The sequence below is a fragment of the Talpa occidentalis genome, unplaced genomic scaffold, assembly GCF_014898055.3.
Source record: "Talpa occidentalis isolate TD23 unplaced genomic scaffold, MPIMG_talOcc4v2.1 talOcc4.8, whole genome shotgun sequence".
In the NCBI taxonomy this organism is placed as follows: domain Eukaryota; kingdom Metazoa; phylum Chordata; class Mammalia; order Eulipotyphla; family Talpidae; genus Talpa; species Talpa occidentalis.
Window position 1 is genome coordinate 371,306 of NW_023605194.1, and position 13,639 is coordinate 384,944.

Genomic DNA, 13,639 nt, shown 5'->3' on the forward strand with positions numbered 1-13,639 from the left:
GTGCTCGGGGCGCCCAGCCCAGCCGGCCCCCACCATCCCCACCTGGCCAGGGCTCTGGCACCCCCAGGCTGCCCCGAGTCCTCACACTGCTGGATGTCTCGGCCGGGGCAGATTTCCTGCTGCCCAGAGGGGGACAGCGCTAGCCGGTCTTGTGGAGTGGTCACCACGCTGGGCCTTGGGGCCGGGCCCTGGGGGCCCTGCTTGGGGGGCGGGTGCTCTCTGGGCTGAGTCAGCATCCAGGCTGCCAGGGGAGCCTCTGGGCTGGGAGAATCTCCTCTCTCAAGAGCCTTTGCTGCAGCAGCCCCCTGCCTGGGCAGAGAGAACAGGCCGGCCAGCCTGCACCGTGGCCTGGCTCTGCTCGGGGGCCAGTGAGGAGGTGGCCAGCGACCTCAGCCCGTCCTAACCTGGCTGCTGCTCCCTGCCCGCCCGCCCGCAGTCAGGCTCCCCTCCCCGGCCCCTGCGGGGTCAGACAGTCAGGCCTGGGGGCCTCCCCTCCCGGGAACGCCTGCTGGGGCAGCTGAGGACACTGCGCCTGAGCTCCTGGTGCCTGCGCCCCTGGCGACAGCCACTTGCCCCGCTAGGCCCTGCCCACGTGTCCAGCCTGGGCCCTGCTGCCATTCAGGTGTTCCTCCTGCAAGACTCCTCTGCCGGTTCCAGCCAAGGCTTCTGGCAACTTGGCCCAAACAAGTTCACCCAAATTAAATGTGGTCGGCAGCAGGGCGCGCCACCTGGCGATTTCGTGAAAACGACCGTTCGTCTGGAAACCAGTGTCCCCAGCACTGGCCTTTCTGGTGTGAGCGGCACTGGACACCTGTCCCCCCCTTCAAAATGCCCTGAAGACTAAAATAATTTCCTTATTTTAAAATTTCTAGTCACCTCCAGTGGGTTATTGCTCGCGCCGCCGGCATAACTGCTGTCGGGAACAGTCCAGAAAGCAGCCCTGCCCGGGCAGGGCGTGGGGGCCGCGCGAGTGTGAGCGGGCGTGGGAGCAGTGTGCCGGCATGTGCCTGCGAGCGTGAGCTCACACACAGCTGAGGACACAACGGTGCAGGAGCCATGTGTGTGCACAGGTGAGGGCGAGCAGTGATGTCAGTGGGTGTGTGCGAGTGAGCATGTGTGAGTGTCTGTGAGCCTGGGTGAGCGTGCCTGGCCCGCGCGTGCCTGGGTGGCCTCGGCTGTGGCTGCTGGGCCCGGGCCTGGGCCTGGCTGGACGGTGCGTCGCGGTGCTCCCACTCTCCGGCGCCTGAACAGCCACAAGCGCCTCCTCGGTGACCCGTGAGGTGGGGAAGGCCCAGGGGAGGCCGGCGCAGCCCGCGGCGGGGCAGCAGCTCCCTGCGGGGTCTGGCTTGCTGCAGTGCTGGCCGCGCTTCACAAAACAGGGCCGGAAAAATATCATTAGAAAAACAAAAAAGAAAGAAAAGAAAAAAGAAAAATGACGAGCATTAATTTCAAACAAAAAGTAAAAAAATAAGGGAAAAGCGGCAAACATAATAAACAGAAACAGAAAAACCCTTGAATTATGAAAAAACAAGCACAGCGTGGGAATGTAAATATTCATAAGCCAGCGCGGCGCGTGCCGGGCCAGCAGACACAGGTTCCGCAGCCGGGGGCCGCCTGGGCGGGGGGCGGGGGCAGGCGTGGGGGGGGCAGGGGCAGGCGTGGGGGGCGGTCGGTGCGCTGGGCTGCGCCCGGGGGGCGCTCAGACGTGGCGCTGGCTGGCAGTGGCTGCTGGGCCTGCGCCTCCAGCCACGCGGCGAGGTATGTCTGCGGGGCCTTAGCAAGGTCGGGGGCCTGTGCCGAGCTGAGCACCCCAATGGCCTGACCCCCGCCCCCTCCCTGAGGAGGGCCGGTGTCCCGGGTGCGGCTGAGCTTGCCCTGCGGTGGACTCGCATTTTCACCCGAACCTGCAAAGACGGGGGCCCCTGAGCGTGTCCTCGGCCATTCTGGGTCAGTCCAGCAGAAACGCCTGCAGCCGGGAGGCCAGAAGCAGCTGGTGAGAGGCAGACTGGCTGGATGGACAGACGAGGGACAGCCCCACGAGCCGGAGGCCCAGTCTGCATCCTCAGGGACTGAAGTCTGGGCGTGTGGCCCCCACATATCCCTGGGGCCTCCTGGGCCGTCCCCAGCTGTACCATCCCAGGCCTGTGTCCACACCACCAGGATCCAGCCACTCACTGACCACCAGGCACCCCGGGGTGCTCACACCCTCCTCCTTGCCCGTTGAACCCCCAGGCCCCCAGAGTCTGCTGCGTCCCTCCTGCCCCATCGAGTCAGGATACCCCAAGGCCACACTTTGGTCTCTGTCCCCTGCAGAGCCAGGTGTCCCGGGGGCGGCGGTGCTGAGCCTGGAGGGCTCTGGCCTGAGAACAAGACTGGGCGAGGGGGCGAGGCCACCGGAGGGGCGGGGCATCATGGGGTGGGGCCGGGCCGGGTGACCAGACTCACACACGAAGGTTTGACCAGTGGGGTGGGGCGTCCTGGGGGCGGGCCAAGGTGCGACCTGGCCTCGGAGGGGGCCACCCGGCGGAGGACGCACTGCTGCCCGGGGGGGCGTGGGGCCGTGGCTCTGCCCGCGACGCCGGAGCTGCGCCTGGAGACCGCGTCCAGCGGCCTCGGCCCCACGTGTCCCTGCGCTCGTGGCCTTCTGTGAGGTTGGAGGGATTGTCCCCCGCAGTGCGGGCCACAGCTTGAGGGTGGGCTGGCCGCTGGCCTGGCCTGCAGCTTCCGCCCTGGTCCCAGACTGTGCCCCGAGCCCTGCGGTCAGGGGAGTCCCGGGCGGCCCCTCTCACGCCTGCAGCGGCCAGTTCTCAGGCGACCTGGCTGCAGCCCCCCGCGTGGGCCGCGCTGGGACTGCCTGTGACCTCCCAGACAGGCAGCAGCGGCCGGGAGCCAGCTGGGCCGCCTGCAGCTGTTTGTGGCCTGGGGGGGCGGCCGTGGGGGCCCATCCAGGCTGGAGGCCTGAGCGTCCTCACTGAACTCAAGAGACTTGGTCAGGGCCACCCCTCCAGGCAGGCGCCGACGAGGTTGGAAACCTTCGTGTGTGAGTCTGAGTGACGCTCTGGGCTTAAGTTCTCAAGTAGGTTCGATAAACGCCACATCTGAGGTTCAGCATGAAAGCCAGGTGAGGCTGCTGTGACGGCGGCCACCTTCCCGGCCCCCGCGCTGGCCCGCCTGGCTCCCGGGCTCCTCTGTCCAGGGGGACACCACCTCCGCTGCCAGCTCCCCTGCAGCCCCGCCATCGGGGCTCTGTGGCCACGGACGCCCCCTGCTCAAGCACCGCGGGTCCATCTGCTTGTCCCGCCTCGAGGTGACCGCCTTGCCTGGACCATGTCTGCTTGGGCAGGGGTCTTTGGGGCCGAGGAGGCGGGCCCAGGTGCCTCTGAGGCAGGAAGTGACCCAGCGTGGAGATACAGGAAGGGAGGGCGGGAGCACCCCGTGCTCCCCCAGGGTGAGGCCAGGCAGGTCTGTTTGGCTGCTCCGTGCACCTGCACCAGCTCGGGCCTGGCTCCTCCCACGCGCCTGACTGCCCCACAGTCAGTGGGCACTGACCCCTGATCCTGCCCTCTGCTGACTCAGGGTCCCGCCCTGCCAGCTGTCCTGCCCTCCGACCCCTAGGTGCGGGTCCAGGCCAGGCCAGCTCTCGGCCTCTCTGCACCAGGCTGTGGCTTGAACTCTGCTCCTGCTGTGCTCCCAACGCGGCACCCCAACACCGAGCCCAGCAGGCCCTTCTCAGAAACATGGCCTCCGGGGAGCTGACGCCACTGCCTTGGCCAGGCTGTGCCCCGCCCCCGCCCCAGGCGACATCAGGTCTCCGGTCTTGGCGACTTGAACCCCTGTGCCATTTGTCTGCTTCACCGCGATGATGTCACCAAAATAAACATCTGGATTTCACAATAAGTGGTTTCCATGGCGACGCCGTCATCCTGGCAGGAGGTCGCTCCTCTAATGGCGACCCCCCCCCAGCTCAGATCAGGAGCAAGAGGGGCTGGAGCCGCGTTCTCCAGTGTGTCTGCAGTTGGCACCGGCCTTGCGATGGGGTCTGCCTACCCCTAGCACCACAGCGTCCTGCTGGGGACGGAGGTGGGGGGGGTGCTGCTTTGGGGTCGTGGACTCCCTGGGAAAGATGGGGCAGAAGTGACCGCAGCTGGCAGTGCTGGGAGGCAGGGGTGAGGCCCATTCTGACGGGGAGGCGCAAGCATGCAGGGCTTCCTGGAGGAGGCAGCCATTGCGCCTCCCCTAGAAGGATGACCAGGAGTCTCCAGTGGGGAGAGCCGCGGGGCAGGCAGGGCTGGTGTGTTCGCGGAGGGCCTGGTCCAGTCACACACGAGTGATGACCCGCAGTAGGCCCTGAATGTGGGGACCCACAGTTGCAGCGCAGGGACCGTCGGGGGCCCTGGGGCTCTCAGAGAGCAGGGCAAGGGCAGGGGATGGGCAGGGGTGGGGGGTGGGGAGGACGGGGGGCGGTGGGCACGTGGGGGGCAGGGCCGGGAACCTTCTGAGACTCGGGGCCGGCTGGGGCCCCGCTGCTGGGGCGGGGAGAGCCTGGCCGGCCCCCCCATCTGAAGGGCGACGCGACTCGTCTTGTTTACTGGAGATGTGACTCGGCGCCGAGGCCTGAGGTGGGGCAAGAAGGGGCCTGGGTTGGGTGATGGCAGGTTTTTCCTTCCCAATTCCGGAGCGGGGCGCGCAGATTACATCGTGTAACGCGATGTGTCTTTGCACTAAATACAATTCCAAACGTTACACGTGGACAGGGACGGACAGTTCACCCTGTAGGTTTCCCTGAAATCCTCCGAAGCTGCGCTGACTTGCCGCTAAATCGACTAAAATCCATTCGCTTGTACTGGAGATTCCCGCACCTCGCGGCCCTCGGACTGCAGGCGCCGCCGGAGGGGTCAGTTCTCCCGCAGAGCAGGGACGCGCTGCTCCCCCAGGACGCCCCGCGGACCCCGCGCGCCCTCGGCCGCCCGGGCGGCCGCCCCCGCCCCGGTCCGGGCAGTGCCCGCGGACGCGCCGCCCACCCTCGCGGCAGCGCCGGGGCGGGGGCGGCGGGCGGGCCCGGGGGCGCCGGCCGCGGGGCCAGGGCCAGCGCTGGGGTGGGGCCGGCCCGGAGCCAAGGCCGCCCGGCCCCGCCCGCCCCCCACGCGCCCCCCAGGTCGGGGCGGGCTTGGGGGCCGCGGCCTGTGGCCGGGGGCGGGGGGCGCGCGCGTGTCCTCCCCGGGCTGTCTCCGTGACCGCGGGGCCCGCCTTCAGGGGCGCCGTGAGCCCCCCGGGGACACCGCGGCGCGGCCCGGGCCCTGCGCGCGCCCCTGTGCAGGCTGCGGCCCGCGGCGCCGGCGCCGGCCGGGGCGGGCAGTGGGGGGGCCGTCCGCGGGGCCTGCGTGGGGGCGCAGAGGCGCGGCGGGAGCCCGGAGCCCGCGTCTGCCCCGCCCCTGCCCGCGAGGGCTCTGCGGGGCCGGGCGGTCACCTGGGGCCCGACTGGCCTGAGGACGGCCCCCGGGGCCGCCCTGTCCGCTGGAGGCCGGGCCCCCCCTCCGCGGGCCGCTCTCCCACCGGCTCCCACCCGCTCCACGGGGCGGGGCGGGCCTGGGGCCTGGCTCCTGCGCTCCCGCCTCCTGGGAGCAGCCGCAGGGACACGGCGCCCGGCCCCAGGGCAGGAGAGAGGCCTGCGGGTCGGCAGGGTCCCCGGTGCTCCTGGCGGGGCGGCCCCTCCACTGTCGGTGCGCACGGGCGCGGCCTCGGCCCCCCCAGGACGGGGCCGGCTCTGGGGGCACCGGGAACCCCGGTCCCGGGCCGGCCGAGCGCACGCGTGGAGCAGCAGCGGTGATGGCCGTGCGGTGAGGGCGCGGGGCGCGGGGGCGCCAGGAGCTTGGAGCGGCCTTCGCGGCTCCGAGGCCCCGAGGCGAGCCGGCGGCCCACAGGCTCACGGCCCAGGCGGCGCTTTCAAGTCCTGTGTTTAATGGGAACACGGAGCCCGCTGGGGCACCTCTGTGCTGAGGGGCGCGTTCCAGCCCCCGTCTGCAGTGCGGGGAGGGGGGGGGAGCTCCTGGGTCGGGGAGAGAGACGAGACACCCACCCCCGGGATCTGGGGGGCCGGACGCGCACTCGCCATCCGCAAAGGAGCGCTTTGCAAGCGCCGACGACCCCCTTCTGCGCAGCCTGTGGGGAGGGTCTGCTGCGCTGCCGGGGGCGCAGGCCTGGCCTGAGCTCAGCCACCGCCGGAAAAGGGCGTCGTGGGCTCTTCCGCGGCAGCAAGGTGGCATTTTCTCGGGTCGAAAGAGCCTTTCACTTTTGCTAAAAGAAGAAACCGCCCGCAGGAACAGGGTGGTAGGGTCAGCCCCGCGGCTGGCCCCTTGAGGACGTGCGCCCTCAGCCTGCCCGCATGGAGGGCCGTGCGCTGGCGCCTGCCTTGTGCACGCACGTGTGCAGGAGTGTGCATGTGTACGGGTGCACGGTGTGTGTGCACGCGTGTGCGTGAGGCCGCGGGGCCACAGGAAGTGAGGCGAGACGCAGCCTCTGCAGTGCTGGGCCGGCCCGGGCTGGGCGCAGATCCACACCAGGGACTACCAGGGAGCCGGGCTGGGGAGCCTGACTCTGGACAGCAGGCTGGGGGCTGTGCCCTCCAAGGTCCCACTGGGCCCCACAGACCCACGCAGCAGCCGTGTCTCTGGGATGGCGCCTGTGGCCCGCCTGCGGGCTGGGGTCACTGGCCAGGAGCCGGGCCCCTTCCGGCTGGACCCAGGGTCCATCCACCCTCCCAGGGTGGAGAGTGTGGGAGCGGGCCCACCCCTGCTTCCCAGTTTTCTGCTTGGGAAGGCACGGCCCTACCATGCCCTTCGCCCCAAGCTGGGTCCTGGGAGGAAGCTGACCAAGGGCCAGTGGGGCAGCGGCCCGCCGGTTCCCAGGCCTCCAGAGCCTCAGGCTGGCCCTGGGGCAGCACCCGCCTGCCCCCAGCTGGGGAGAGGGGCCTGGGCTCTGGAGCCTGTGGCTTGCGTCTATTTTTAGCTGCTTTGCTGTGTCTCCGGGAGCCCTGATTGTGCACCCCAGGTAGGCCACGCTGATTACATAATCACCCCGCTGAGCCGGGCTCCCACAGATGGTGGCCAGCACACATGCTCTCACCAGGCCCCCCAGAACTTCACGCCTGGGCCCTGCAGGGCGCTGCGGCAAGTGCTGCTGGCCCGCCTGGTCTCTGGACCCTGGCCAGGGCTGTTAGAGCCTCGCGCCTCTTGCTCCCTCGCTCTGAAAGCCCCAGACAGCTTCAGCTGTGCGGGGAGCTTGATGCCACCTGAGTCCCACAACCACTCTTAACTGACCACAGCTGACTGCCAGGCCTCCGCCAGGCACGAGTTTGCTGGGGAGTCCACGGCCCTTGTCCAGGCAGGCGGGCCCAGGACCAGATGCCTGCTGCTGAGGGCTCATGGGCGCCAGACACCAGAGAGCCATGTCCACCCAGCAGCCCTGTCCTCTGAGGCCCAGCTCTTCCCCTTGTCCACGTGGGGGTACATGTGGCTCCCCTCTAGCCCCGCAGAGGCCTCCCAGCCACACGGGCAGGCAGCGGGCTGGGCAGGCCTGAGTCCCGGCCCAGGGCTTCTCTGCATGGGCGGGAGGCGGGTGGGGGACAGGGCAGCTGGGTAGTGCTGAGTCCGAGGATGAGCACTCTGGCCATTTGAAGAGGAAAAGCACAAGAGATGTGTCCACCCCGATGCCCTGGGCAGAGGTGGCCCAGACCGTGCTGTCCAGGTGGGAAAGCTGAGGGCCAGGCGCCTACAGTGGGGTGGTGGGGGTTCAGAGGGGCTGTGGACTCGGGGTTCCCGGGACCCAGGACAGGCCTGGTCAGCCCGGGAGGGGCAGTGGCCTTCTCAGGAAGTGTGTGCGTCGGCCCCAGGCTGCGGCTGAGGACCAGCTCGGTGGTGGGCGTCGCTGGACCCTGGGCCTCGGGACACGGGTGTTTTGGCGCACTCAGCGCTGTGAGTCAGCACTGGAGCCCCAGGGCGCTGCCGCCATTTGGGGCAGCGTGCGGGGGCAGGGAGCAGCGCGCTGACCATGGTGGCCGTGTCGTGGTCAGTGGGGTGGCCTTGTGTAAAGGCAGGAATGTAAAGGCAGGGCAGGTTTTCTGACCCAGCAGCCTGGGTAAAGGAGGAGTCAGAGCCCTCGGCGGCTTTTGCGGGTCTTTTATTTAGATTTACCCGGTACACGGCAGGCTGGGTGCTGGGGGGCCGGGGGGCTGGCAGGTCTCCCAGCCCCCAGCAAGTCCTCACTCTGTCTGGGCTCTCTGGTGATCTCTGCTTCTCTTCTCCTCTCGGCTTCCGTTCGTTCTTGGCTTCTGTCTCGGTTTCCGCTTCCGCTGGCGTCCCCGCGCCGCCGCCCTGATGAACTCAGTCTCTCAGCCCAGTGCACCCACTCCAGCTGCCGCCATCAGGCTGCATCCAGGACCACGGGCTTCCCTCATCTATCCTCATGGCGGGAGGGCAGAAAAGCCTGATGCTTTTGACCTTACCCTACACCTTGTCACTTGCTTCCTCCTTGGGAGTCTGACCCCGGCACCCCCGCCGTCCGCGTGGCCTGGGTGCCTGGCGCCGGCCGGGCCAGGAGCCTGATGCAGCCCTGCGGCTGGAGTGTGCTCCGCAGGGCGGGGCGTGCCCGGCTTGGTGTCCCCAGGGACCCTCAGTGCCCACCGGGCCGCCGTGCCCGCTTCTGGGGTGAGGCGAGCGTTTCTGAGCAGGCGGCTTCAGTCGCCTTCACGTTTGCAGTGGACGCAGGTTTGTTGAAGGGAGGGAGCCTGTGGGGTGAGTCAATGATATCAGGCTGTCCTGCCCTCCCGCCATCAGGATGGATGACGGATCCCTGCGGTCCTGAACGCAGGCCTGATGGCGGCACCTGGAGTGGGGGGTGGGCCTAGGGAGATGGGCTTCACCTGGGCTGAGGCTGGGCTAACAGGGCGCGTCACCGGCCTGTTTACTCTCTGCCAGTAAAGCAGAGAGTAGAGAAGCAAAGAGAACAAAAGAGAGAAAGAACCACGAGAGCAGCAGAGCACAAGGCCGGAGAGAGAAGGCCGGAGAGCCCAGAGAAAGTGAAGACTTGCTGGGGGTTGGGGCCTGCCCGCCTCCCGGCCCCGCAGCACCCCTGCCTGCCGTGTGCCTGGTAAATCCCAATAAAAGCCGTAAAAGCCACCGAGGGCTCCAGGACTCTCTCCTCCTTTACCCCGTCTGCTCGGGTCATAGAGAACCTGCTCCGTGCCCACCTGCCATTACAGAGCCGCATGGATGCTGCAGCCAGCGCCCCAGGAGGCAGGACCGGTGAGAGCTGGCTCTGAGACCCCAGGCCGCTGTGGTGGCGCCCCAGGCACCCCCACACTGGAGGCAAGCCCAGGTGATTTTTTTAAAGATGTATTTATTTATTTATACATGCACTGGGTGGAGTCAGAAGCGCGGGAGGGTGAGAGAACTCACCAGAGCCAGAGCGGGGAGCAGAGCAGGCAGAAGGCCCGAAGGACACTGCTGAGGGGAGCAGCGGGCGGCAGGAGGGGTCTGCGCGCCAGGTGGGACCCTCGTCGGTGGCCGGGGAGCAGCCGGGGATCGAACCGGCGCTGCAGAGGCTACGGGCAGCTTCGCAGCCCAGTGCTCAACCGCTGCGCCACCAGGGGAGGCCCAAGCCCAGGTGATTTTATGCCAATAAATGTGAGAACTAAGACAAAAGAGAGCACACCTCGAAAAACACACCGTCCTGGCTGCCATGCAAGGAGAGCCCCCCGCCCCCAGGGATGGGTGGGGACCCCGACTCTTCACTGAGCAAGGAGCTGAGAGCAACGCACAGCTGGGGCCGGCCTCTCCCTCCGCCAGCCCTCTCTGGCCATGGCTGCCTTGGGTGACATGTGACCGGCTGACCAGGCCGTCCTTTCGTGGGGAATGGCTGAGGAAGGCTGGTCTGGGCTCTCATGGATGCCCTGAGGCCCAGGGCTGAGCTCCCTGGTGGCTGGATAGAGAAGTCTCCTGAGGTCTTTCAGGGACTCTCTGGAGAACCCCAAAGTTTGGGATCAAAGAGCGTCCATGAACATTTCCATGGGGATGCCCGTGAAGACGCCAGTGGGGAGGCTCAGCTGGGCCCGGACGGGGTGTGGACATGCCCCACGAGGGATCACACGGGACTCCACGGCCTCGGGGCAGTGTCTGCTCTGGCCACCCTGGGCACCGGACAATTAGGGGGTGTCCCCAGCCAGCTCCAGGGGGGCCAGATGCTACAGTGACGCAGGCCTGTCTCGCCGCCCCCAGCTGAGCAGCCCTCGCTGCTGCGCGTGACATGCTCGTCCCTCGCCGTCTAAGGACAGGGACGGACGCCCCTCAGAGGATGGTGAGGACGGCGGGTGCCCACCGGGCAAGCGGGCCCCCCCGGGCCTCCTACGCCCCCGTCACAGGCCATGCCCGCCCTGCCCGCCTCCCCTCTGCAGACCCCCCCCCCCCCGCCGCCGTTCTCCTGCTGTGTGTGAACACCCCCCCCCCCTCCGCCCAGGAGCAGGACGGGCCTTTGAGACGTGAGCCTGCGCCCTTTGTTTGTTGACAAATCAAGCGTCTTCCCTTCTCCTCAAACTGTTTGCTTTTGTTGGCGGAGGGAAACTGAGGCCACGATCCCTGTCAGCTGGGCCCCCGCCTGGGAGCTGGGCGCCACCCCTGCCCCAGCCCCAACCCTGACCCCCAGCAGCTGGAGCCGCCACAGCCGGGCCAGGGCCTACCAGCCAGGCTATCAGAGCGGCGGGCACCGGCGGCCTGACCCTCATGAGGGCTGGAGGGGGGGACGCCCTCTGTCCAGGGGGTGGAGGGGGAGTCCGGCAGCTGCTGGGGCTTCTCCGGGAACTCCCAGGTCCTCCTCGGGAGAGGCTCCGCTCCCCGCTGCCTCCACCTCCCAGGAGAGGGAAATGCATGGAAGCTGCAGCCATGGCGTCAGGGGTGAGCCCGGCCTGGCCCCAGGCCCGCGCCTTCGCCTTCCCCGTTGGCAAGGGAGCATCCAGGCCCGCCCCCCCGACACTTGGGAGAGGGCCCATGAGTCTCTCTCCCTTTGGGGCGCCCTTGGCGTGGAGGCACGGCGAGTGGGAACGGGGAGACGCGTGGTGTTCTGCTTGGGGCTTGCAGTTTGCTGTTTGTTTCTGGAAGCGGGGGTTTGGGAGGCCCCTCGGGGAACACGAGCTGGGGTCGACCTGTATCTATGAACCGAACCGTGTCTAGGAAGCAGCCCCCATGCTGCGTCCCTGCAGGAGCCCGGGGCCACTGCTGTGGGGCTGCAGAAAGCCAGCACCGCCCCACGCTGTCCCGTCGCTGTCCTTCCCGGAAGGCTGACCCTGAAGTCCAGTGTGTCCAGGAGCCTGGCTGAGGCGCCCCAGGGTCACCCTGACTGTCGGGCGGCGGCTGGACGGCTGGAGGCCTCGGCTGCTGCAGGGACAGGGCGGGCCAGGCCTCTCCTCCCCGGGCGCACGGTCCCTTTCTCTCCTCACTTGCCACAAATGTCTTTTCGGGTCTGACCTTTGTGCCCGTCCAAGGAATTCAGGCAAGTATCTGGACTCAGGTCTTGGAGGATTTGAAAATTTGGTATTTTCTGCTTTTTGTGTGTTTAGTCAGACAACGAACTCAGTATCCACCCGTCACTGTGAAGGTTGGCCGTGCGGTGACTGAAGAGAGCGTTCTCCACTTGAGGGGGGCCTGTTTCGCCCCCTCGCCGTCCGCTGGCCTCTTCTCCTGATCACACTCTGCACTTGAGACTTCTGGGATCAGGCTCGTTGGTTTTGCCAAAATTACTTTGGATTTTCGAGTCAGCTGTGAAGGGAGCTTGATGGTTGGTTGGAAAAAATTTCTAAGCTGCTGATTGGCCAGAAAAAATAGAGGTTTCTTTAAAAATCTAAGTTTTTCATTAAAAGTAATCAATGTAGTAAGCAAAAGTCTGTATGGCAGGCTTCCGTGAACAACATTCCGAACCTCTCCTCGCGGCCCGGAGGCGGCGTCTCTGCTTTCCCGGGACCAGGCCTCAGCTGTGAGGTCAAACAGAAACCAGGCCTTTGGGGGCAGTTTGAATTTTCCATGCTTCTCTTGAAAATTATTCCAGTCTTGGGCGCTGGAGGTTTTAAAATTACTAAAATGGGATATTTATCCAGCATGGAAGGGTATTAGCTTCCACCTCGTACTGGCATCCTCCTTGATGGAAAAGTGTGTGGGAGGGAAACTTGGGTGGGTTTATCAAACTTAGAAAACTTAAGTTGTTTGAGGAATTGGTCCATTTCTGTCTTGAAAAGGGATATAGTTCTGGTGAAACCGCCCACCCGCTCAAAATCTCTTCTAGGAATTAAAGGGAAAATGTGGTCTTAGAAAACTGATAGGGAATTTTCTGCCCTACGTTCTTTAGAAACTGAGGGGTGTTCTTAGAAATATAAACTTGAAAAACGGTTCCTTCCCTGAAGGAGTCAGTTAAAAAGGAGTCATTAAAAATTGAATAATTGTTCTCAGTGTTGTCACAGATATTGGTAAAATAACAATTTCTCAAAATTAGTGCAAATGACAAAATGCTAAATGAAAGTGACCTCTGTGTCTGTGTCTTTGCCTTTGTGTCTTTTGTCTCTGGAGGGTTGCTGTGTTAGAATTATTATGAATGGCACCTATATAAATTCTAATAGAGGAAAACCAAATTTTGAGATCATGATCTAGAATTTTTGGTAAACAAATCTAGTTCAGAATGTAAAGATTTAATTAAAGCATGCATGCCTTCAATTTATAATGTTGGGTGTTAGCATTTTTATTGTATGTTTAAATGTGTTTCATTTGGAAAAGAAGCTCCGGGTAGTCAGGAAGAGCAACTGATATGGTCTGTGTTAAGAGATAAATGTGATTTTGTTTATACCTAAATTTCTTTTGATAAAGTTCTTTTCTCAAGATCTTTTTAAAATTTATTTATACAAGCACTGGGTACAGTGAGAAGCACAGGAGGGTGAGAGGATTCACCAGAGCCAGAGCGGGGAGCAGAGCAGGCAGACTGACGAAATACACTGCTGAGGGGAGCAGCGGGCGGCAGGAGAGGTCTGTGCGCCATGTGGGACCCTCACCCGGTGGCTGGGGATCAAACCGGCACTGCAGAGGCTGCGGGCAGCTTTGCAGGCCAGCGCTCAACCGCTGCGCCACCAGGAGAGGCCTGATAAAGTTCTTTTCTAAAAAGACTAATCCACTATCTCTTTCCTTAGAGAAGTAACTTTGTTCCCCAGGTAATCACCTTAATTGGCTTTTTCCTTCCCTGTACCTGCCCAAAAATTCAATGGCATTAAAGCCATGTGGAGGGGTGACTTGAGGCTCTCACATGCATACAGGAAATGTGTATGGTGTAGTTTGCCTAAAAAGAACCCTGGTGTATGAAATTGTTTCATGTGTAACTCTGTAATTTGAATTTCCAATCCTAAGAAAAGTGAAAGGTATAGTTGGTATCTCTATCTTAAATCTGTTCTTTTTATCATTATTTAAATGGTCGTGTATTTGTCCTATAACACTAAGCAGCTACTGAGTTTAATAATGAAAATTTGTTGATTGCTTAATGAGCTTTTGGGCTTACTTTTTTGCTTCTTATTGTAAGAAAACAAAAACTTAGTACCATCTCACCTGAAAAAATTACA